At 43.7% G+C, this 25,063-nt stretch overlaps 1 long non-coding RNA gene across 2 annotated transcripts in view; it reads right to left on the bottom strand.

Moving 5' to 3' along the window:
- The window catches only part of LOC147012651 (uncharacterized), a 129,971-nt gene that overhangs the window by 12,369 nt on the left and 92,539 nt on the right, over positions 1-25,063 (bottom strand). Inside the window, exon 1 of one of the 2 annotated variants that reach the window (XR_015051025.1) lies at positions 582-779. The exons of the other annotated variant lie outside the window; for it this stretch is intronic. This is a non-coding gene — a long non-coding RNA (uncharacterized LOC147012651). Of the gene's footprint in view, positions 1-581; positions 780-25,063 lie in introns of those variants that run through there. 2 annotated transcript variants of the gene reach the window in all.

The raw sequence follows: 25,063 nt of genomic DNA, 5'->3' as shown, positions 1-25,063 counted from the left end.
TCATGATGAACACTGAGCCAAACTTCAGCTGTCTTGGCAGGGATTGGAACTTCAGTTCGCATTGCCAATTGGCCGAGTTCCCTCCCAGTACTGAAGTCGTCACACGAAAGCGATGGAGACAGGCAATCAGGAGTGGAATCAGGATTGATTTGTCACTTGGCATTCTCTGATGGAGTCCTCCCCCCCCCCCAAACCCACCTACTGACACACCTGTCTGTGTCCTGACAATGAAAGAGGAATATCCGATTTACGATTACATATTTTACATTATTTTCTTCAATGCCATACAATATGGATTACCAAAAGCAGTAAAAATCATCGATATGCGTTCTTTTTAACCTTCGAGCCATGGCAGGTGGTGACGCGTCAATCCTTACAGAATAAAAGACATTGTAATCAAAAGGGGGGACGACAGGTGCACTCAGCCACCTACCTGCACAGATCCCATGAAAACGCTTCATGTTCATAACTACCGTCATTTGAAATATGGATGAATAACGGGAGTGTGTATAACATTATTAGAGTGACCTTTCCAAACCCTTAGAGTGTTTGCAGTGAGTGCCCATATATTTATTACGTACGTAAATGTGGTGGAATTCTGACCGCCCCACACCTCCCGACCTGATCCTTTCCTGGACCTTCATCCGTCCAGGAATGTTCATCAGTTCAGACATCAGATCGATAACAATTATTTTTTAGTCTAACCGCCCTCTCACCAAAACATCATCCTAACCACCACCCCTTACTTGCTGTACATCAATCTGAGACATGCAGGTACAGGTACATATACCGTTGTTGATTGATTAATCCAGATCCTTCCTGCTTGCTGTGCACTTTGTACCATCAGCAAGGTAACTTTCCATCATCAATTATTCAACCTGTTGGGTTTGATGGAACATGGGGTTAGGGGGGGAGGGGGGTTAAAGTCTGCATGTATCAAACTTGTAACTGTATTTGAAAGCTTATTGTGTTCATTAAACTCGCTCCCCACCCGCCATTATGTTTCTGCAGGGTGTACATGGTCTGCCAGGTAACCTGCGGACACTTTGTGTCAAACTCCCTAAATCCAGGTTCACTGCTCACCTCCAACTGGTTTGTTCCTCTGTTCTCTCACCAACTTCCTCAGTCTGTTCAATCTCATTCTTCCCTCCAGGGTTTCAATATGGCTGTTCAACACTACCCCATGCTCATACTCATGATATTTTCTACCCTCATTACCTCTCCTCAAGCTCACCCCCTTCCTTTCCAGATTATTGTGTTTCTCAACCCTCTCCCTGGTTTACTCTCCCTCTTCGTGTTGTGTTTGAGCTTGTTCACCTCTTGTGTCCTCCTTCCCCTCACTTTTATCTCATTCCTCCTCCAAGTGACCCTCTACCCATCTGTTGCGGTATCCCCCCAACCCCTCCTTCTCATCTTTCTGTCCCTTCTGTTCTAGCTCTTCCACGATACTTGACTGCCTGCTTCTGATATACACATACACACGCATAAAATTCGCAGCCCCGATTCCCCTAACTTGACGAGTCAGCAAGGCACAGATCGGGTCCCAGAACAGCAAATGCTGCACCAACTGTTAGCAGCACGTGTCGTCTGCCACACGAACACATCGTCTCTGCCCTACTGATCACCAGTTTAAGGAGGTGGGGTTGTTATCAGGAATGATAAATTAAACGAAAGGAGCAACACTGACCATAGATGCGACATAGCACCGACGTCATGCACATAAATAATGCTGCCACATCACCTTCAAACAAGGATGGCACCACGTAGTACTCAGGTCTTTGTTGTACCATACTGACACCTCCTCGTTTGGAGGTGATGTGGCGACATCATGTCTTATGGTCAGTGTGTTCTTTAGGTTAAATTTATTATTTATTTTTTTTCTGACTGAAAACCTCCTGACAGGTGAACAACAAGGCAGAAACAACATGCCACTTGTTACTAGCAGGTCGTGCAGCAAGTGCTATGATGGGACTCGACCTGTACCTTGCTTCCTCAAGTTAGGGGGTTCTATTTGTGTAAAAAAAACAAAACAAAACAAGCAGTCATAGACTGGTACTTATGAAATCGTCAACTTGACCTCTGACCTTGTCTAATAAAAGCTGTCTCTTGGGAAGGTAGCGACGCAAACCAGAAGTTTCTGCGATGATTCTGTACCAAACCATCAAAAATCGTAACGTCGACCGAAGCAAAAATCTCCATTTCTCCACGCAATTATTTAATATCATTTTATCAAAGTCACAAAACCGTAATATTCGGCCATCCACCAACAATCTTTACATAATCCGACGGCTTAGTGAGTCAGGCATGCGACGATAACCTTTATTGGGATAAAAAAAATGACTTTTAAACATCATCTTTATCGAAAACACCGTCAGCGCGCACACGCAAAACCTTTACGTGACTCAACAATGTGTCTGCTCGAGCGCGCTGCACCACGTGACGAGCCGTGATGCGGCGAGTGAAATATTTTTTATACAATCTGAAAACGTCTCCAAAACATCCGATTTTTACCAGAATTTCGACAACCGAGTTTTAAGCGTCCTAAGCGATCGCAAAAACCGAAGACAAAATTAAAATCGAAGTTAAAACGAACTCGTAACGTCGAGCGAAGCAAAAATACTCCATTTCTCCACATGAATTTACGGAATTATGTTTGACCTCACTGTGACCTTGACCTTTAACCGATTTTGACCAAAATCTAATTAGCGCTAGCCATCACCCTCCTGAATCACGTGGTGTAATTTGACATTGGTAGCTTCTTCCGTTCTCGAGTTATCATGCCTACAAACAAACACACACACACACACACACACACACACACACACACACACACACACACACACACACACACGCACACCCACACCTTGCAACGATTCTTAAAAGAACCAAAAAATTATGTTGTCAGCTTTACTTTTACGGGTTTCTACATCGGAAGACCAGCTGAAGTGGTGGTTTTGCGAGTCGATGAACTCCCCAGATTGTCGAATTACGTATTCCAGAGATAACGAGCATTATGACGCAGGGCTGTTTATTGTGACACTTTTGTTTGTGCTGGTGTCATGGTGGTAATTAATCAACCCTGTTTAGTAATAATTAAGAAGGGAATTACCGACACAAAATTAACAGATGTTACGTGATAGAGCAAAGTGAAATGGATATATCATTTATGGCACCCTAATCAATCATTCATGTCGTCATCCAGTGTTGTCAACATCACATCCACTCACCTGTAATGTCTAATGGATCTCAGTACTGTATATCCCCTCTTACTAGAAGTGTGAGTACAGTATTACACTTTTACACTAATTTGTTTTCTTAAGTACATACAAGTCAATAAATATACCTTTCTGTTTTTCATGGATTGAACAGGTGTTCGAGGCCTCTTATTCCTGATATGTGAAACACCCTGCAACCCATGCCTGCAGAAAACAGAAAATTTTGGAATGCCGGCGGCATTTTCCTGCCCATCATCACGAAACTTTGATAAAAATTTCCCCATGGGAAGGTGCTCCTATGTTGAAAGTTTTGTGTCGATCGCTCAAGTGGTTACGGAGAAAATGGATTAAAAGTGAATATTAGGTGAATAAGCTCAAATGAGCTAAGATCCTCATCCTCTTAATGATGACGTCATAAAAACGAATATGACGTCATTGTGATGTATCAGGTTTGCGATAAATTATCTGTGCTAATGCCCGGATTGATTCCCGCAAACAAAATTCAAACAGCTTGCCTAGTTTCGAAGATAATGGTATCGGCGATTTCCATAAGCGGCGATATTATGTCGTCAACTTTTTTTCTAGGAAGAATTTCCAAAATCAGAGATGGTTACTGCCTGGGCGTGAGCTTTCTGCATATACATGGCAAGTTTCACGAAGATCCGATGAAAACTCTGGGTTGTGAAACAAAAAATGTCAAAAAATAGGAATGACGTCATAAAAATTGATATGATGTCATAGTGATGCATCATATGTGCGGTAATTCATCTCTGCTCCCCTGTTCGATTCCCACCAACAGAATTTAAAAAGCTTGCCTAGTTTTGGAGATAATTTTTTAGGCAATTTCCATTAGCGGAGATATTTTGACGTCATAACTTTTTTTCTAGGAGAAGAATCGGAGATGGTTTTTCGTCAAAATCGGAGATGGTTTTTCGTCAAAATCGGAGATGGTTACTGTCTGCGCAGGGTATTTTTACATATATATGCCAAGTTTCAGGAAGTTTCTATGAAAACTGTAGGCTGTGAAACAAAAAAGTCCACAAGAACAACAACGTAAGACTTAGAGATCCTCCATGAGGATCAAAAAAGAAGTGAGGACCTCGGCCGACAGACCACAACATGGTCAAGGGTGGTTGTGGATGTCCATTACTTATTTACTGATGTTGTTTTACTTTGACATTGGTGTTAGTTAATACCTGAGGGAGGTGTCATCTCCTAGGTTGGATCACAGATGACGACGCGTCTCTGAGACATGACTCTCATGCAGAAGTGATTCCACTTGCACTGGTTTATACTGTACATGAATGAAGATGGAGGTGAAAGATGTAAATTCTCGTTGAATGAGACAATGAAAGATTACAATCTCTTGACCAAGGAGAGGATTAACTGTATATTTGAATTAATCGCAGACTCTCAGCATTGTTTGGTTATGATGCCCAGTTCTGAAAGATTGTGAACAACTGCTGGTGAGCAGTTTCAAAAGGGTTGATTACACTGAACAACAAAAATTTTTTACTGGAGATGTGTAAAGTGATTTAGACTAATTTGGGTACGCTGATTTCAAAAACCATAACCGTTTTGCTGTATCACGTCAGGATTTTCAGTAACAGAAATATTCCCATTGCCAAGAAGTCAGGATTTCAATGAAATTTACAAAAATTCATTTATTCATTTATTTAATCATGAATGCTTCAAAATTATAGAAATTACAGAAAAACTCCACTAGAATGTAATTAAAAATGCTTTAGGCATTTGGCTTTGCGTTTGTGCTGCTCTGTGTCAGTTTCACGATGCAGGAACCAGCAGAAATCGCCCATCATGTTCGGGTTGTGCCGCCCTTGGTAACGCGTCTCCATGAGTGAAATCTCTTGGTGGAATCGCTCGCCGTGCTCGTCCGAGACTGCTCCCAAGTTGTCAGGGAAGAAGTTCAGGTGCTGGTGTAGGAAATGGATTTTCAGGGACATCCTGGAGCCAAGTTTCCTGAAGGACTCCAGCAGCTGCTGCACTATTTCTTCATAGTTGTCCGCGCGCTCGTTCCCCAAGAAGTTGTCCGTCACAGCTTTGAAGCTCCTCCACGCTGCCAGCTCTTTGGGGTTTAGAGTTGTCGGAAAAGTTTCGTCCTTCATAATCTGTCGGATTTGCGGTCCAACAAAGACACCAGCCTTGATCTTGGCCTCCGACAAGGTGTTGCCAAACTTTTCCTTGAGGTATAAAAACCCACGCCCATTCAGATCCATTGCCCGTACAAAACTTTTCATCAAGCCGAGCTTTATGTGGAGTGGTGGAAGGAAAACCTTGGCTGGGTCGACAAGGGTGACATGCTTCACGTTGTGTCGACCAGGTACATGCTCTTGTCGCTCTTCCCAATCTTTCTTCGTCCAGTGATTCTTGTCGTCTCTGCTATCCCAGAGACAAAGGAAGCACATGTATTTCGTGTAGCCTGACTGCAGCCCTAACAACAGCGCCACCACTTTCAAGTCTCTGCAGATGTGCCAGTTGAAGTCATTGTACTTGATGGAATCAAGCAGCTGCCGCATAGTCTCATAGGTCTCTGTCATGCCGAACGCGTGAGCCAGTGGGACTGATGGTTTCTCGTTGCCATTGTGGAGCAAAACAGCCTTCAAGCTGTTCTTCCCCGAGTCGATGAAGAGGCGCCAGTCTGCAGGATCGTGATCACACCCAAGTTCTTTCAACAGACCGTTGATGTCACTGCAGAATGTCATCGTGTCTTCCATCTCAAAGAACTCAGCCATGTCTCTGTGACGTGCTCTGAACAAGGATATCTTGGTGTTAGGTTCAAGTAAATTCCACTGCTGCAGCCTTGATCCAAGCAGCTCTGCCTTCGCCTTTGACAGCGAGAGATCTCTTACAAGATCATTTAAGTCTCCCTGGTTCAGAAGGTGTGATTCTTGAGTGTCGGGTTCAAAAGGTTCATCATCACCATCCTCTTCACCACTGCTTACAGCTATGTTCTGATCAGCTGGAGGTGTTGGAACAGGGTTCTCGTCATCATGAGGCACAGGTTTACGAGCAGAGACGCAGTCAGCGTACTTGATGTGACCTTTATTCTTCTTGTTGAAGCCGGCGATGCTTGTGCAGCAGAAATAACAATCATCATGATGATTCTGCGGCTCACGCCATATCATGGGCACCGCAAATGGCATGCTCGCGCGCTTGCCCACCAACCACTGAGTCAAGGTTGTGTGACAGCTTGTGCAGCAGATGTGTGGTGCCCAGCTCTGTTCTTGGTCCCCCACCTTACACCCGAAGTAGTGAAAGTAGGCGGCCTTCATTTTCACTGCTGTATATATACTTCGCTGTTGATCTTTTTTGGTATACCGACCACAGACATAACAGAAGTTGTCAGGATGATTGGTACAGGAACGCCTACTCATCTTTATCTGAAAGAAATAAATATAACACAAGTTAACAACAATTGTACGAAATAGACATGTTAAAGACATATGTAAATTTCATTGAAATCCTGACTTCTAGGCAATTGGAATATTTCTGTTCCTGAAAATCCTGACGTGATACAGCAAAACGGTTATGATTTTTGAAATCAGCATACCCAAATTAGTCTTAATCACTTTACACATCTCCAGTAAAAAAAATTTTTTGAAATTTGTTGTTCAGTGTTATCCTGATGCTTCACCATTTTGGGTCATTCTCAAAAAGATCAATGCAGTGAATAACTCATTTCAAGGAAGATCATCACATGTGACAACTTGTAGAAAAAAAGGTCCATTGGTATTGGGAGCAGAGAAATAAAACTGTACCAACATCTTTTATTTTCATTAAGTGGGTAAAAGTGTTGAGATAAAAAAAGTGTGTGTGTGCATGTGTGTGTGTGGTCATCTCCATATGTGGGTTTCACAAGGTGGGACAAAGTCTTCCAAGGTCTCGAAATATCCACCACTCAGGAAGGGGGGAAGTGAGAGTGGGTCACGATTCATAGACCAAACTGTGAAGTTTTCTTGTTTTCAAAGTTTTGTTCCAAGGACTCTTTTGAGGGTCATCACCTAGCCCCGGACAGCCTCCAACTGCACTTTAGTTCATTTATAGTAATATTCCCAGGGATGTTTTTTTTAAGATCTCTGTAAAGTTCTTCCTCATCATTCCCGTTGCTCCAATTATCACTGGCACAATTTTGGCACTCTTCAGATTCCAGGATCAATTTCACTTCATTTTTGAGGTCTTGATATTTGATCATTTTCTTGATTTCTGCATGATTTAGTCCAAAACAACTGGTAATGTACCTCAAGTAGCAATGCCTTGTTTTCTTTCTGAGTCCCCCGGATTCTGTATAGAATTGATTGATGAATTTTGTGTGGACAGTGGCGTGAAAACGGGAAAGCAGGGGGGGGCCGAAAAACACCTCAATGGATAGGTTATGAGCTGTAGTTGTGCACCTTGACACTGGTTTATTGACAGACATGAAGATGCGAGGTAAAAACGGTATTTTTAATCGCGCTAATATATTAATATTGCGAGACGCCAACCATGATGACGCTGCTAAACATCTACTCGCCTAGCGGCAGCACCTACCGCTGTGTATCTATTCATGGCGCCACTTGGTGGTCCTAGGGGACTCATATGTTCAAAAGAACATACACTTATATTTTATACCTAAGTACTATATCAGATTGCAATGAATGCTTTGTTTTCTATGTTCATGCTCGATGGGATCATCCAATCGTATGTGAGTGTTACTTCCTTGTTCTCAATTATCACTTTTGGTTCATGTTTCCATTAGTTTTCTGGGACTGGGATATTGAAGTTTTTTTAGATGTGCCAGTGGATTACTTTACGTACATTGTTGTACCCTTATGCGTACAGCTGTTCTGACATGAGTTTTTTTTATGAGCATGAGTTTATATGAGCATTTTCTGACATGAGCCAATAGAAGGTGGCTCATGCTTTATGTTTCTACCTTGCACAATCTACACCTGTCTGATTGACTCAGTCACACCATTTTCATAAACCCACTCATGTAGTGTCATTGGTCTTGGACACGAATAATGATTAGTTCTCTTTCGCAGTTGAGCTGACTTCTTCTTAACCATTCCAATGGGCCTTCTTTGTCTACGCCCAATCTGTCCAACTGTTTTTTTTTTTTTTTTTTAAATATCTTCCTTCCCTTTTGTTGTTCTCCCAGTTGTCGGTGTATATAATATGTTGATATTTCACTTTATATTTTTACTTCGTTTTTTTTTTGCTATCATTAAAACTGTATTCGTTGCTGTTTCGGTTTCATGCATGACATCTTCCGTTTGCACCTGTCTTTGGAAAGTTTTTGCAAGGTGGGTTAGGGCTACCTTCTTTGGCTTTCTGTCTTCATGTTTGCCTACAAATTGGATTCTGTTGTCTGTTGAATTTTTCACATATTCAGCCAGTCCGACATGTCATTCTGTGCACTTGGTTGAGTTCCATCAGGCCGCTACCTCCTAACTCCTTCTCTTCTCGGCAGGTACATTCTCAGGATACATTGAATTTTATGGAACATTTTGTGGATGGTGAGGAGTTTCCTTGTTTTGATATCGACTTTATTGATTTCCGTTTGTGTCCAGTTTATTATTCCACAGATGTAATGGAATACTGGTATTGCTAGTTGGTTAATGGCTTTGATTTTGCTTCTCGGGGTGACATATGTTCAGGATCTGCCTCGTTCTACTCAAGTATTTTTTGGCAATTGTTTTGCGCATTTGTCTGTGACATATTTGGTGGCCCTGAGTGTGTGTGTGTGTGTGAAGCCTTTTCGTTGCATGACTTCGATACAATTCCACACCCTTTGACCAATCTCCACCAAATTTTGCATAATGGGGGTACCCAGGGTCAGGTCATGGGCCCAACCCCCACTCCCTGACCCCGCATGGAAATTCTCTGTATGTGTGTTTGGATGTTTGAAAATCAAGAAACTGACCATAAACAAGGAATTTAGGCCATTTGTCCCATCATTTCCGTGGTGTACGCAGGTTAATTTTTGCTGCAGTTTCAACCATCAGTCTTCTTGATGGTTCACTGAAGTCTCAATATCAGGTGACCCAACTTCAGCATGTTTATGTGTGTTATATATACAGTATATATATATATATATATATATATATATATATATATATATATATATATATATATGAGAGAGAGAGAGAGAGAGAGAGAGAGATAGAGAGAGATAGATATAAACAAACAGGAATAAATTCCTGCATGGGACTCATGTGGAAAAAATTCTGACAACCGGGGACTCAAACCCAAGGACCTCACCACTGAGCTATTGAATCTTGAGACACTGTAATTGCAAAAGACACTCTAAACCTTTGTGAATATTTCCAATGAAGCGTAAAACGACAAAGGTATAAGCGAACTGCTGCATGTCTCCTAACCGGGTCCATTTACTCTGTTTACTCAAGCTATGTTTTATTTTTTCATAAATTGTACAAAATAATTCGTCTTCAAATAAAGTTTTAGTCTGGTCAAAATAAGTATTGGTCAGGGGCTCAGTTTCATCAACAACTACTGGTGGGATATGGGATTTTGATCAACTCTCATGCAACGTCGAGTTGGTGATTCTCTTAAGAAAACGGACATCATTCAGTCAATAGTTGTGTACCTCGGCTCCGAAAAACTAACAATAGCATTAAAAATGATTTCTGTGTCTTAGTTCCCTTTTATGCAAATCCATCATGGCTAAGATACAAGATAAGTTATAAAAGACACAAAAATTGATTTCCAAACAAACGAGCCATGAAGAATAGGCACAAACGTGGGATGTATGGGGGTTGGGGGGGTCAAAAAAAACGAGGTTGTGCAAGAATAAAAGCTCTTGAGTGAGTATGGAAGATGACATTAAATGGTGGTGACCTATGAGCACTCCTTGAAGGATTACAGGGCAGTAGGATTGAAGTGATCTCTCCAAAAGTTTTTAACAATAGCAACAACATCTAATGGGATCATGTTCAAGCCAACATTTTAAAAGCTTCAGTCTTGGCCACGAATGTGTTTAGCTCTGATGGCAACATCAGCAAAACAAAGTGAAATTTTAATTGCCTGGATTGTAAGAATGTCTGTATCTGTATGCCGTTTGACTCCACATTGCATTTTTCTTTTCCTCCATTCGATCGAGGATCATGGAGGAGCAAGGTGACATAGGGTATGAAGCGGAAGTTGGACAGTGGAGCAACTCTTAGAAACAAGAAGCAAAGCAATAAACCAAGAGGAAAAGAGGAAATGAAACACTGCAACCTGCAAGTAAGAGGGTTGGGTTATCAAGAGTTAATGGAGGTAATAAATATTGTGGGTAAATGGATGATGTGAGATGGTGGTGCACCACCTACTTGAAGCCCTTGAAGCAGTATGAGATAGCAAAGCCTATGGTCGGTCGTTATACATGCAGGAGAAACAAGGGACAAAGTAATTGAGATGTGCAGTCTGCCTGGATTTTGTAATTTTAACCAAGAGGGGGTTCATGGAAGAAACAATGCATTCTGAAGTTGCTGAGGAGTTTCAGATGGCTGAGAGAATGGAAGGAACTAAACCAGAGGAAGGGCACTAAAATGGAGAGGTGGCCAACCTTTTGGCCTCATCACGGCATATTCTATAATGATGAGAGCTTTAGATTCCATATAATCCAGGAGAGACAGATGTGATGCTGGGGTGCCAGCCCACAGCGGAGAGCAGAACTCCATGGAGATACAGGCAAAGCCACAATTCTGATTTTTTCATGAAAAATCATAGAACAATGGAGGATGCCAAGTCTGTGGCTGTCTATAGAGCCCAGGTCAGCTTTGCTCTCTGGTCAGCCCAAGAGAGGCCATATCTCATGGTGAGGCCTGCAAATGCAAGAGACTGAATCTATTCCAGTGGCTGGCCATGGAAATAGATAGTTGGGTTCGTTTGACAATCTTTCTGGACCAACAGCATGAGACTGAGATTTTCCAGGAGTGAAGGACATGCTCCAGTTATCAGGCCAGCATCTCATGATTTCCAGTTCAGTGGAAAGTGACAGCTGCTGTTGACCTATGACAGTGTGAAGTTGTCTGCATAAATGAAGGGAGGGTTTTTCCAGCATCTGAGAGGTTGTTTATGTAGATGAGGAACAAATCTCAGCCCCACTTACTGCCTTGGGGCACTCTTGTCTCGACTGGGAAAGGAAAGGAGAGGGTTCCATTAAATGCAATGCATTAACTGCATGAAAGGAGGAAATCATAAATCCAGGAATAAAGGCAGCCTTGTATACCACAGGCAGAGAGCTTGGCAAGCAAAGCAGGATGCCAGACTGTGTCAAGTGACTGAAATATGTACAGGGAGATGGTCCTGAACTCTTGTTTAAGATGTAGGGCCTCCAACCATTGAAGAGAGGAGAAGCAGCGTGTCCAGTGTTGAGTGACTGATATGGAATTGAAATTGATAGTCAGTTATCAGGCTGTTTGAAATGAGGAAATATTTGATATAGACAGAAATGATGAATTCCATGAGTTTGCTTCTAATTGGAAGTAAGCAAGATTCCTGATTTGCAGTTGAGAGGATCAGTTTAGCACCCTTGTTGTGGACTGGAGTGATGTTTTCTGACTTTGATGTAGATGGGAGATGGCCAAAGGAGCAGGCTAGGCTGAATAGAGGAGAAGCAAGAACGGTAGAGCAGGATTTGAAACCATGATGCCATCTGGACTTGTCGCCGAAAAGGGAGTGAGGTGCTGCACATATCTTTTGTAGCTTCTCATGTGTGAAAGAAACAATGTTGAGAAGGCAGTGGGAATGAAGGAGTGAGATGAGGACAGAACAGAATGGGTTGGGTACATTAGATTTGGAGGCAAACACAGAGTCAAGACTTTTTACCTTGTCTTGGGATGAGTCTTCACGACCAGGTGAGGGAGGGGATGGAGGGCGAGCATACACCAAGGCCACACTTGACAAGGTCCCACCACGACTTTGAGGAGAGTTAAGCCTTGAGATTTGCAAGATTATGTTTTTCTGGCTTGCTTCAGGATAGACTCACTTTTTGTGAGCCTTACCGAATGACCTAAAGTCACTCTCAGTCGGGTTTGCTTTCCACATTGAAAAAGCAAGCTGCCTGAAGGAAACCCCCTCCCCACGTAATCCATTGTAATGGGGCCAAGAGGATGGATGGGATATCCACAGACAAGATTGGATAAACCGGTGCAGGATTGAAAGTAAGCTTTTGCGAAAGCATTCCCAGGCAGATCAATATCAGATTTTGTCGACATGACAGCCCAATCCTTTTTTGAGAGGGAAGAGTGCAGTCCCTGCCAGTTGGCTTAGCATTGGCTGATTGCAGTCCTTGCCAAACAGACCTATTATGTGCCTTTGAGGTTGTTCTCATGCAATAGCCAAAGAGATATGGCCCCTGACAAGAACATGCATGATCCATGGTACATATATATATATATATATATATATATATATATATATATATATATATATATATATATATATATATATATATATCAAGGGAGGAACCAGAGAGATTGGATGGAAAGTTAGTTATGACTCAGTCCAGGAGGGAGGACATACCAGTTGCAGAAATCCAGGTTGGGAAGTTTACAGATTGGGTCAGGCCTGAGCTGCAGAACCAGACAGAAGAAATCTTCAATTAAACTGAATTTTCCAATCCGAAGAGAGCTCTACAAAAATAATTACAAGTACATAGATCGAAGAAAGACACAAAAAAGTAAAGTTGAGCATAAAGCGTGGGTTAAGAGGAAGTGATGAAGGGTAGATTGACTAAGTGACATGAGTTAACCTGGAGAGAGAGAGAGAGAGAGAGAGAGAGAGAGAGAGAGAGAGAGAGAGAGAGAGAGAGAGAGAGAGAGAGAGAGAGAGAGAGAGAGAGAGAGAGAGAGAGAGAGAGAGAGAGAGAGAGAGAGAGAGAGAGAGAGAGAGAGAGAGAGAGAGAGACACTGAGAGAGAGAGACAGACACTGAGAGAGAGAGAGAGACACTGAGAGACACTGAGAGAGAGAGAGAGAGAGAGAGAGAGAGAGAGAGAGAGAGAGAGAGAGAGAGAGAGAGAGAGAGAGAGAGAGAGAGAGAGAGAGAGAGAGAGAGAGAGAGAGAGAGAGAGAGAGAGAGAGAGAGAGAGAGAGAGAGAGAGAGAGAGAGAGAGAGAGAGAGAGAGAGAGAGAGAGAGAGAGAGAGAGAGAGAGAGACTGAGAGAGACACTGAGAGAGACAGCGACTCAGAGAGACACTGAGAGAGACAGAGAGACAGAGAGACAGAGAGACAGAGAGACAGAGAGACAGAGAGACAGAGAGACAGAGAGACAGAGAGACAGAGAGACAGAGAGACAGAGAGACAGAGAGACAGAGAGACAGAGAGACAGAGAGACAGAGAGACAGAGAGACAGAGAGACAGAGAGACAGAGAGACAGAGAGACAGAGAGAGAGAGAGAGAGAGAGAGAGAGAGAGAGAGAGAGAGAGAGAGAGAGAGAGAGAGAGAGAGAGAGAGAGAGAGAGAGAGAGAGAGAGAGAGAGAGAGAGAGAGAGAGAGAGAGAGAGAGAGAGAATTTTGGGATTGGACATGGATAGATGGCTAAGAATGGGAGAAAGTGCAAAGTTAGGTACAAAGTTTTCCAAAGTGAGATCAACAAAACCTGATTTGGGAATCCCCGGTGGGAGGTTTCAGGACTTTGGACTAAACAATTGCAGACACGTCACAGGAGTTCCATCCAGCCAATTGCAAAGAGACATGGGACATTGCTGCAGATGTCACGTGTGAAAGGTTAAAATCTTGTTGGGGAAACGTTGGCTCTGCAGTACATTTTCAAGTGGCCCCTTTTAAGGACGATTTGACACCATGTTCAGTAATACAGAAAAGGCACAAGGACAGTCTCAGTGAGTTGCTGATCATAGAAATATAAATTTGAGGTTTTCAGATCCTCCTGGAGGATCTCTAACTCTTACTCACGTTGTTGTTCTTGTGGACTTTTTTGTTTCACAGCCTCCAGTTTTCATCGAAACTTCCTGAAACTTGGCATATATATGTAAAAATACCCTGCGCAGACAGTAACCATCTCCGATTTTGATAATTCCTCCGAGAAAAAAGTTATGACGTCAAAATATCTTCGATAATGGAAATCGCCTAAAAAATTATCTCCGAAACTAGGAAAGCTTTTTGAATTCTGTTTGCGGGAATCGAACAGGGCATTAGCAGAGATGAATTACCGTACATATGATACATCACTATGACGTCATATCAATTTTTTATGACGTCATTCCTATTTTTTGACATTTTTTGTTTCACAACCCAGAGTTTTCATCAGATCTTCGTGAAACTTTCCATGTATATGCAGAAAGCCCACACGCAGGCAGTAACCATCTCCGATTTTGGAAATTTTTTCTGGAAAAAAAGTTGACGTCATAACATCGCCGCTAATGGAAATCGCCTATACCATTATCTCCGAAACTAGGCAAGCTGTTTGAATTTTGTTTGCAGGAATAAAGCCGGGCATTAGCACAGATAATTTATCGCAAACCTGATACATCACAATGACGTCATATTCGTTTTTATGACGTCATCATTAAGAGGATGAGGATCTTAGCTAATTCGAGCTTGTTGTTGTGATGTTTCCTGAAGGAATTCGATATCCAACCTCACCCCACCTATAATATTGTCCATTACCGGTGCTTAGTAATGTAATGTCCCTCCCAGGTCCAACCTTCTATCCTTAAACTCCATCATGGCCAACAATGAATGGCTCACAATCCACTCAACTCAATCGATTTCAATTCTCGACAGGCATTCGCCTCAACACTTAGTGAGACAACCGTTTAGCATCAAATGAATTGATTACACAATCTTATTACATTATGAAAATATGTTATTATTATTATTTTTTATAACTATTAGTCGTATTATTAATATTATTACAGTGGCAACAAGTTGACTGCCATTTTATATCACCAGTTGCTTGAAAGGAAGTTTGAAATTGCTTTGTTTGTGTTCGCGTCTGAACGATGGAGATAACCAAGTTCAAATCCTAAATCATTCACTGTGCCATATGTGTTTGTCTATCGTTTACTAATTCATGTCAAAAATTACACTGCAGTCTACCCGAGGATTATACAAGAAAATATGACGCAGGAGGAGGCTATCGGTCCCATCATGTCCTCGCATTTCCACCACTATCCATCTGGCCCTCCATACTAGCAATTATTGCTTCCAGGTACCTATCCAAAAAAGTTTCAATCCTTCCACTGTTTTAGCTTCCACCACTACTCCAGTGTGACAATGCCATGCCTTAACTACCCTCCGAGTGGAAGACCCCTGCCTTCATGGTATTACGTAATTCTCCTGACTTGGACCGATGTCTTGATGATGTCATCAAAATCCTAACAGCTCCAGGCATCAAGTGCCAGTGTACAAGCTTAAAGGGCTTCAAGAATCACCAGGTGTATGGAACAACGATATGTTGCCCTGATGAGCCCTAAGAAGGGTGAAACCAGGTCGGCAGCTTTGCTTTTCATCTTCTTGGTGACAGCTTTTGACTTTGCCTCACATGAACTGCTGGATGCCCTTCGGGGTTGGCAGGAATGACGCCGTCATGATGGTGTCATCATCATGATGTTGGTCCAAGTCAGGAGAATTTCCTTATACCATAAACAAAAAAAAAATATATAAAATAACTAGACTGTAAATAGCTAAAACTAGGCAGCTCAGGAGACATATTTGTATGAAGAGTAAAAGCACACTGAACCTAAAATAATAATAAAATTATTTATTAAAACCCTGACGTTTCAGAACACTATCTTCCATCCTCAGAGGGAAACATTTTTTTTATAACACCGCACGTGCAGAGATGTTAACTGTACTTATGTCCAACACAAATGGCTGCGAGTCACGGTTGGGCTGCTAGGGGGACCAATCAGCATGACGTTTGGGACGGATTTAATAAAGAGAGTGGGATTGGAGGGTAGATTTGCTTCTGGATTGGATATTTGGATCACAGGTTTGGTGTCACATGTTCCATGTCTGATCTGAGTATGTGTATTGGGTTTGGCCTTCACACCGACTCTCGTCTGCGTTCGCTGATGACCCAAAGAGCAAGGATACGGTCAATTGTTGACCTCTTTGGTGTGAAGCCTGATGGCTCCGGGCGCTGGTGCTCAAGCAGATGGTGGCAAACCCGATCAAGAATCATCCGAACAAACACCTTGCCAGGCACTGAGAGCAGCATCACTCCTCGGTAGTTGTTGCAGTCTTGGCGATCACCCTTCCCTTTCCAGAGAGGGACAACAAGGCCCCTCTTCCAATAATTTGGGATGATGCCTGTGCCCCAAAACAGAGCAGAGAACTCCATGCAACAACATGAGTGCAGCATTTCACCAGCCTTGAGAAGTTCAGCATGGATGCCACAGATCCCAGGAGCTTTACCCTCCTTCAAGTTGTTCACGGCAGCCTGTGTTTCCACAAATGAAGGTGGTTCATAGTTGATTGGAGGGTCAGCAATAGAGATGGTAACAGTAAGCAATAGGGTCAGCAATCGGGATGGAACATTCAACTCAACAGCTGGTGGGTCAGACTCGTACAGCCGCTCAAATTAACTGGCCCAGTGGATCTTCACTTCTCAACTCCTCTGTGAAGAGCCCACCACGCTCTGCTCTAACTACAGTACACTGAGGGACGGGCTTGTTGGAACGCAATGCATAAATTCCTTTGCAAGCAGGATGAGAATCACTTCTTATTTGCCTGAAGGTGGGTTCCAGCAATTTGATGATAGGCCTCTTCACCAGCAACATCAAGGATGGTAGCCTTGGAGGCACTCCACAACTCTTCAGGATTCCCCAAAACACTCAACCTCTCCAAATCCCCACTCACTCTGTTCACAAACCTTGAGCTTTCCAACATCCAGCCTCCACTGGGATGGTACCATTCTCCTAGATTTGAGTTGCAACTTCAGAGGTGCTACAACAAGCCTTTGGTCGGTATTCAGGAAGTGAGCACGCAGGTAGACCCTGCAGTTCAGGATCATCCTCCAGTGACCATCAATAAACACAAGGTCTATCTCCTTAGCCACAGCACCAGCATTGGAATACCAAGTCCAGCGATGAGGCTGTGGGCGCTGAAACCACGAACCAGCCACCCTAAGTCCACGACTTCTTGCAAAGACAAGAAATTTAGTGCTATTCTGGTTCACAGTTCCAGACCCATGGGGACCAACACACGTCTTATAACCATCTCTATCAGTACCAGTCGATGCATTGAAATCCCCCAAGACCAAAAGAGTATCTCACCTGGGGAACTGATCAACCACACACTCGAGCGTGGCATAGAATGCGTCCTTCACAGTAAGATCACTCGCCTCAGTCAGAGCATATACAGAGACCAGGGAAACGACACCCATGGAGTCATGAACCAGTCTCATGATACACTTGTTGATTTATCAATTATCATTTATCATTGGAGTCAGCTTATTGGACACAGCTACAGCAACTCCTTGGGCATGGTAACCATTAGAGTGACCAGAGCAATAGTAGGTATAACCACTTGCTATGATCTCACCACTATCCAGTCTCCAAACCTCAGAAGAATACTGCAATACCGATGTTCAAAAGCTTGAGTTCAGATGATAGCAAGCAGACGATCATCCTTTCTTCGGGATAGGATATTCCAGGCACCCACCGAAGGGACCGCCTCGGGTTAACCCGAGCAGACTGCCGTCTGGTGGATGACACCTCAGCACCAACCTGACACACACCACCGCAATCTGACCCAGGAAGGTTACCTCATGCTTTTCCTCCTATCGTCAAAGAATGCCCCAATCCCGTCATCCGCTGAGCTGCCCTGTGAAGGGCAGCTGCACAGGAGGTACTCCCACAGAGTGGGTTTTCAGTTTTCTTTGTGTTTTTATGTGTTATGCGGAATGAAGTGTTTTACGGTGGCCAAAGTGCAAATCGTGTTACCAAACTCCTTGAAAAAGGAACCCAACCGCAGGAGGACGTCCGCAGACACAGGTTGGTACCAGATATGGATGGCCGTTGGCTCACGAGCTCCTCCTCTGCCCTTTGACAGGTTTGGTTTTTAGTCCTGCTGGGTGATCCTGTCCATACACCCAACTCACCAGGAAATCCTGTGGGGGAGACGGGTTCGTCACTGCTAACTCGAACATGAAACAGGTATGCATGGTACCGAAAGAAAGTCACAGATCTCATCTGGCATGACCTGACAATAATCAGGCAGGGGAATGTGGTGGGGGGGGGAGAGAAAGTTGGGCATTGGGAGGGGGGAAAGTTGGGGTTGGAGAAGAAAGTTGGGGTGGGGAGGGAGTTATCAACACCTGCTTGAAAAACTGGGTTGGTGGGGTGGGGGGAGGGGAGGAGAGAGTTGGAGTTTGGGGAGGGGGAGAGAGTTGGATGTTGAGTGAGGGGAGAGAGTTGGATGTTGAGTGAGGGGTGAGAGTTGGAGTGTGGGAGGCGGGAGAGTTGGAGGTTGGTGGTGTGGGGATCATCAAACACCTGCTTGGAAAACTCTCCATTTTTTTTTTGTATACCTTGGCGAGGCTCGTATGAGAGCTAACACACAACGCACATCAAGGGGGGCATTAGACAGAAGGGAGGGAGTGGGAAGGACAAAACAGTGGGGAACAGAAGCATTTGGAGATCTGTGGAAGGGAGAGGGATGGGACGGGGAACATGGGGAATAGAAGATGGACATTACATGGACTTTCAAGAAGGAAAGCAGGGAATTTGAAGGAGGTGGGCTTGGGTGGATTATCGGGGGTAGAAAAGATCGATGATTTGGATGGGGGATGATAAGAGGTGGTGGTGAACAGCTGTTTTGAAAGCCTGGAGGGAAGAATGGGAATGAATAGAGTGAGGGAGTTTATTCCAAAAGCGGGAAAAAAAGAGGAATGAAAGAGTGAAGATGAGCAGTGATTCGTGATTTTGGTAGTTTTACCAGAAGGGGGTTGTTGGCGGACCTTGAGCGCCCTGTGGAAATGTGGTGGGGACAAATCGCAGAGAGAGCAGGGGGGGCAAGGCTGGAGAGGAGTCGGTAGAAGACAGAAAGACCATCGACCAACCTGCGGTAATTGAGTGAGAGGCCCAAAGACTCAGCCTCATTGTGGGAGATGCCAATCATCCGAAATGCCTTTGCTTCTACAGCGTGAAGCTGAGAAAGGTGGGAGGCAGGAACACCAGCCCAGAGGGGAGAGCAGTACTCCAACAGGCTGCGGACAAAAGCTTTGTAAGTGGTCAGGAGCTCAGGTGGGCCGAGGAAGGACTTTGCACGACGGAGGATTCCCAGTCGGCGACTGGCTTTGGAGGTGAGGTTTGAAATGTGGCTTTCCCAGGAAAGGTCATGGCAGATAGTGAGACCCAGAAGCTTGAAAGAAAGGACTTCTTCCAGAGGATTGTTGATAAAGTGGATGGGGGGGTTTCTAAATGGTCCTTTCGAAGAGACATAGTGAGAGTGTGAGATTTGTCCGGATTGAAAGACATGTTCCACGTGTTGGACCAGTTTGTGATTTTATCCAGATCTGCAGTGAGTGAAGAAGCTGCTGCTTGCCGGTCTGAGGGATGACCGATGGTACGGCAGAGGGTGGAGTCATCAGCAAAGAGATATAGAGGATTTTTCAGAGTCAGAGAGATCATTGATGAAAACCAGAAAAAGAACAGGGCCCAGAACGCTACCTTGAGGAACTCCAGCCTGGACAGGAAGAGGGGATGAAATAACTCCATTTAGGGCCACACGTTGACTGCGACAGGAGAGGAAGTCTGCGAGCCATGAGTGGAGATGGCCTTGGATACCACAGGAAGAGAGTTTAGTGAGCAGGGCAGGGTGCCAGACTGTGTCAAAAGCACGTGATATGTCCAGGGATACGGCTCGGATTTCCTGTCTGGCATTGTGGTGACATTGCATTATGCTAACTTTGAGAACAAACATACGCATGCTCAATGAACTTGATGGTGTGGATGAAGGAAGTCGAAAACAAATTGAGCATTATGCTGATTGGTTGTTGCAACTGGATGAGGGATGCCTGCCTTATGTTGAGGGAAACCTTAAGATGCCTTCTGTGGAGGGTAACCTTAGGGCAACCGATTGCATTACCTAGCTGTTTTTTGTGTCAACTCAGAAAATGACGTTATCAACCATGTGTATGCGCGATTTGAAGAACCGCCCAATCATAGAAATTCTGAGTGGTTGGCTTCACATGCGATTTTAACAAGTAAGATGGTTGTTTTTTCTTTCAACCATGAAAACACACAACATCAACTTTTTTCTTTTCTTTTCAAAAAACACACAACATCAACCACACACCACCCCTTGACGAGACGCCCACCAACAGCACTCCATGCACATGCACACATTCACCCATCAATGTTCAAGCTACCTAAAAGTCCTGCCAACATCCCTATACCCCTCTGTCTCCATAACTTCCAGGTACCTATCTCATTCTAATTTAAACTTATCTCCTGTTACTGCTGCCACTACCTTTCCAGGGAGACCATTCCATGCATTAACTACTCTCTGAGTGAGTCCCCTACCTTAATACCATCTTAACTCTCCTCTTCTTTATTCTCAAGCTATGGCCCCTGGTCCTATCACTGCATACTCTGTTGTATAATTTAATTCATCTTCACTTATTCTATATCTACCTTTCATTATCTTAAACATCTCTATAATATCTCCTCGTAACCACCTCCTTTCTAGTGTATAAAGCCCTGTCCCCTTCAGCCGCTCCTCATAGCTGAGTCGAGCTCGGCCCGGGATCAATCTCGTACCCTGCGCTGAACCCTCTCTATGGCATCTCTGTCCTTCCTGAGTTGTGGTGACCAAAACTGCACATAATATTCCAGATGTGGCCCTTACTAAATCCCTGTACAATGTTAACACCAACTCTTTTGATTTATAAATGATCCCCCTCTGAATAAAACCAAAAACCCTGTTTGCTTTACCTGTAGCTGCCTGGCCCTGTGCTGCCTGCTTATCTCCCGTATCTATTACCACCCCCAGATCCTTCTCCTGTGTGACACGCTCCAAAATTACCTCTTACATCCTGTAATCTCTATTTTCATTGTTCTTTCCCATCCCCAACACCTTAAACTTGTTCAGGTTAAATTACATCTGCCAATCTTTTGCCCAATCTATACAAGTATCAATACTTTCCTGAATCTGATCACCACCCCCTCTGCTATCCACTTTATCGCCAAACTTTGTGTCATCTGCACATTTGGAAAGCTTACTCTTCATTCCATTATCCAAATCGTTGATGTAAATAATGAAGAGTAATGGTCCGAGTACTGATCCCTGAGGTACCCCGCTACTTACATCCTTCCAGCAAGACATCCTCCCACTCACAGCCACTCTTTACTTCCTATCACTAAGCCAGTTTGAAATCCAATTAGCTACCTGACCAGCCACTCCACAAGCCCTCACTTTGGCTAACAACCTCTGATGTGGTACCTTATCAAATGCCTTCTTAAAGTCTAGAGATACGATGTCCACTGCCTTTCCCTCATCCACCCAATCAGACACTTATTCATGGAACTCTAAAAGATTTGTTAAACAGGAACTACCTTTGGTAAACCCATGCTGACTACCTTTAATTAGTTTGTATTTATTTAAATGGTTCCTCATCTGATCCCAAAATAATGTCTTCAAAACCTTCCCCACAACTGAAGTCAAACTAACAGGTCTATAGTTTCCCAATTCTTCTCTGGATCCTTTCTTAAATAATGGTGAAACATTTGCTACTCTCCAATCCTCCGGTACCTGTGCTGACTCCTCTTCTTCTTTTGGCTGCTCCCATTCGGGGTCGCCACAGCGGATCATCCGTATTATCCGCATCGTGATTTGGCACATGTTTTACGCCGGATGCCCTTCCTGACGCAACCCTGGTCGCCTCTTACGACACAGGGATATGGTACACCTATTTTAACCGGGGTATACACCGGCCCAGTACACTGGTACTCATTTCGCCGACCTGGGAAGGATGACAGGCTGAGTCAACCCCCTGGTGTATTAATTCAGTGGCCCAACGGGGCTTGAACTCAGGACCTTTTGGATCCCAAGCCGCTGCCCTAACCACTGCGCCAACACCAAGCTCTGACCTGTCCTGACTCCAGTGAGCTATTGAAAACATGCGTTAACATCTCGCTTACCTACTCAGCCACCTCCATCAACACTCTTGGGTGCATACTATCTGGACCCGGAGCCTAATCTACTCTTAGATGACCAAGCTGTTCCTTTACTTCCTCCACTCCAACCTGCATCTTCTGTAAAAACCCTTTCTCACCTCCTTGATAGTCGTCGTACTACATGTTCCTGTTCCGATTCATGTTCAAAATATAACAATCAATTGAAATTAAGTTGTTTCTTGATCATAAACTCACGTTTGTGGAGAGATAGACAGACATAGGGGAACCAAGTGCTTAACCCCACTTTTCACTTCACACGCACGGGGTAATAACCACCGCAACAATCAGAAGGGTACTCGGTAGAGTGCATACCCAGGGTAATAACCACCGCAACAATCAGAAGGGTACTCGGTAGAGTGCATACCCAGGGTAATAACCACCGCAACAATCAGAAGAGTACTCGGTAGAGCGCATACCCAGGGTAATAACCACCGCAACAATCAGAAGGGTACTCGGTAGAGCGCATACCCAGGGTAATAACCACCGCAACAATCAGAAGAGTACTCGGTAGAGCGCATACCCAGGGTAATAACCACCGAAACAATCAGAAGGGTACTCGGTAGAGCGCATACCCAGGGTAATAACCACCGCAACAATCAGAAGAGTACTCGGTAGAGCGCATACCCATGCCAGGCTGAACAGTTTATGTTTTGTATCCCACGGATAGGCCGAATCTCCTGACTTGAACCCAGATCTAATCAGCTTGTTCTTGTCACCAAACAAACTCATCCACCAAGTTTTGTCATAATCCATCCACAACTTTTTGAAATATCATGCTCTGTATCGTTTTTAGCTCAATCACTCAATGGTGAAGATTCACTTTGCATATTAAAAAAAACATTCTCGAATCCGGATCCGGATCTTCAACAAAATGGAATCCATTTGTCCTTGTCATACCCCCAACCTGTCCACCAAGTTTAATCTGAATCCGATAACAACGTTTTGAGATATCCTGCACACAAACAAACAGATAGGGCTGAAAACATAACCTCCTTACATCTTCAGTGAGCGGAGGTAATGATAACAGCAAAATAATAATAATTGGTTCACGAAAAAAATAAGTGACCACTATATTCGTTATTGTTGTGTATCTGTCTGTCTGTCTGTCTGTATGTCTGTCTGTCTGTCTGTCTGTCTGTCCCGAGCATAGTTCCGTGGGTTTTGATCCGATCCTGACAAAATTTTTGTGGGAGGTTTATATCACGATCTAGTTGTGTTTTCCTGAGAATGGGCATGGTGCGCACATTATGGGCGGAGCCACGCCCAGAAAACATGTGTTTTTAGGGGGTAGCCGATTTCAATTTGCATCTTCTCCTATGGGGTTTGTCGAATCTGACAGGGGTTCTGGTATTTGGTTAGCCCAATGGCACCTGCATAGCCCCACAGAGCTCGATTTTTCATTTTCGTCCCAAGGTCAAGGTCACAAGGTCACAGAACTTACAAAATAGCGATTTTGACATAAAAATCCATCTTCTCCGAGGGGTTTGGCGAATCTGGCAGGGGTTTCGGTATTTGGTTAGCCCAATGGCACCTGCATAGCCCCACGGAGCTCGATTTTTAATTTTCGCCCCAAGGTCAAGGTCACAAGGTCATGAACTTAGAAAATTTCGAATTTTGACATAAAAATCATATGACCGCCCAAACTTTGAGAGCTCGGATGACAATATTTTTTATGCATAATCTTGAGGTCATTCCCCACCTAAAGTCTTGAAACCATTTTGCTCTATCTCGAACACCTTGTCCGTGGCGCCCCCTTCAAGTTTGTTTTTACGCTGATTTCATCAAAGTATGGATAATAATCCGAGGAGTGCGAAATGCCATATAGCCTATATGACGTTATATTGTTCCTGGAATGTTCCAGAGGAAGTTTTGCACCAAAGGTCATAATCCTTGACAAATACTTGTGACGTCAAATACTTGTGCTAAAACGTTTCCCTGGTCAACCCAACAAGAATGTGGGAATAATCGAGTTCTTTAGGTGGAAGCCTTTCTTTTGTGAAGCGTCCTTAACACAATGGATGCGGATCGGTTCAGCTTTTTGACGGAAACAAAGTATCATCCCGAAGCTGTTTTTTAAAGGTCACAAAGGTCAAATTTTCAAAGTTGTGGGAATCGAACTGGGTTTTCGACCTTCTTCGACGAACTAACTCCATTAAGCTATAGCACGTATCCTGTTTCCTTATTTTAATGTCCACAACATTGTTTTGTGACCTTTAAAGGTTATGCAAAGGTCAAATTTTTAAAGTTGTTGAACGAAACTGGGTTTTCGACATTTTGCAGCTAATGACCCGTCACTCGTACCACTTCATGTTGATCATTTTTATAACTTTGTCAAACATCATCACAGTCTCATCCTTGACTTCTGAAACAATCTACATCGTCAAATACCGCTCGTGAACCATCGTCGTCTTCAGACTTGTATTAACAATAATAATTAGCATAATATTATGATTATGGGTACTCTTGTAAGGAGTGGGAGTATCCAGGACCCAAAATTCACAATTCTATCCACATTCCTCTCGTGGGTAACCCACTTTTTAATTCCGGCACAGAAGCCTTCCTTCCTTCCTTCCTTCCTTCTAGTTAGACACGATGGTGCAGAGGTCATTTACCTTGGAGTTGTCCAAATCACCTTAATTTGAATGTCAGCCCTGGCCAGCAGGTTCGTCAAATACTTGTGCGAAAACTTTTCCCCGG

Source organism: Eptatretus burgeri, chromosome 14, assembly GCF_056783735.1.
Source record: "Eptatretus burgeri isolate ZD-2024b chromosome 14, Ebu_testis_v1, whole genome shotgun sequence".
Taxonomy (NCBI): Eukaryota; Metazoa; Chordata; class Myxini; order Myxiniformes; family Myxinidae; genus Eptatretus; species Eptatretus burgeri.
The sequence above is the reverse complement of the archived record's forward strand: the minus strand, read 5'-3'. Positions and strand labels throughout refer to the sequence as shown.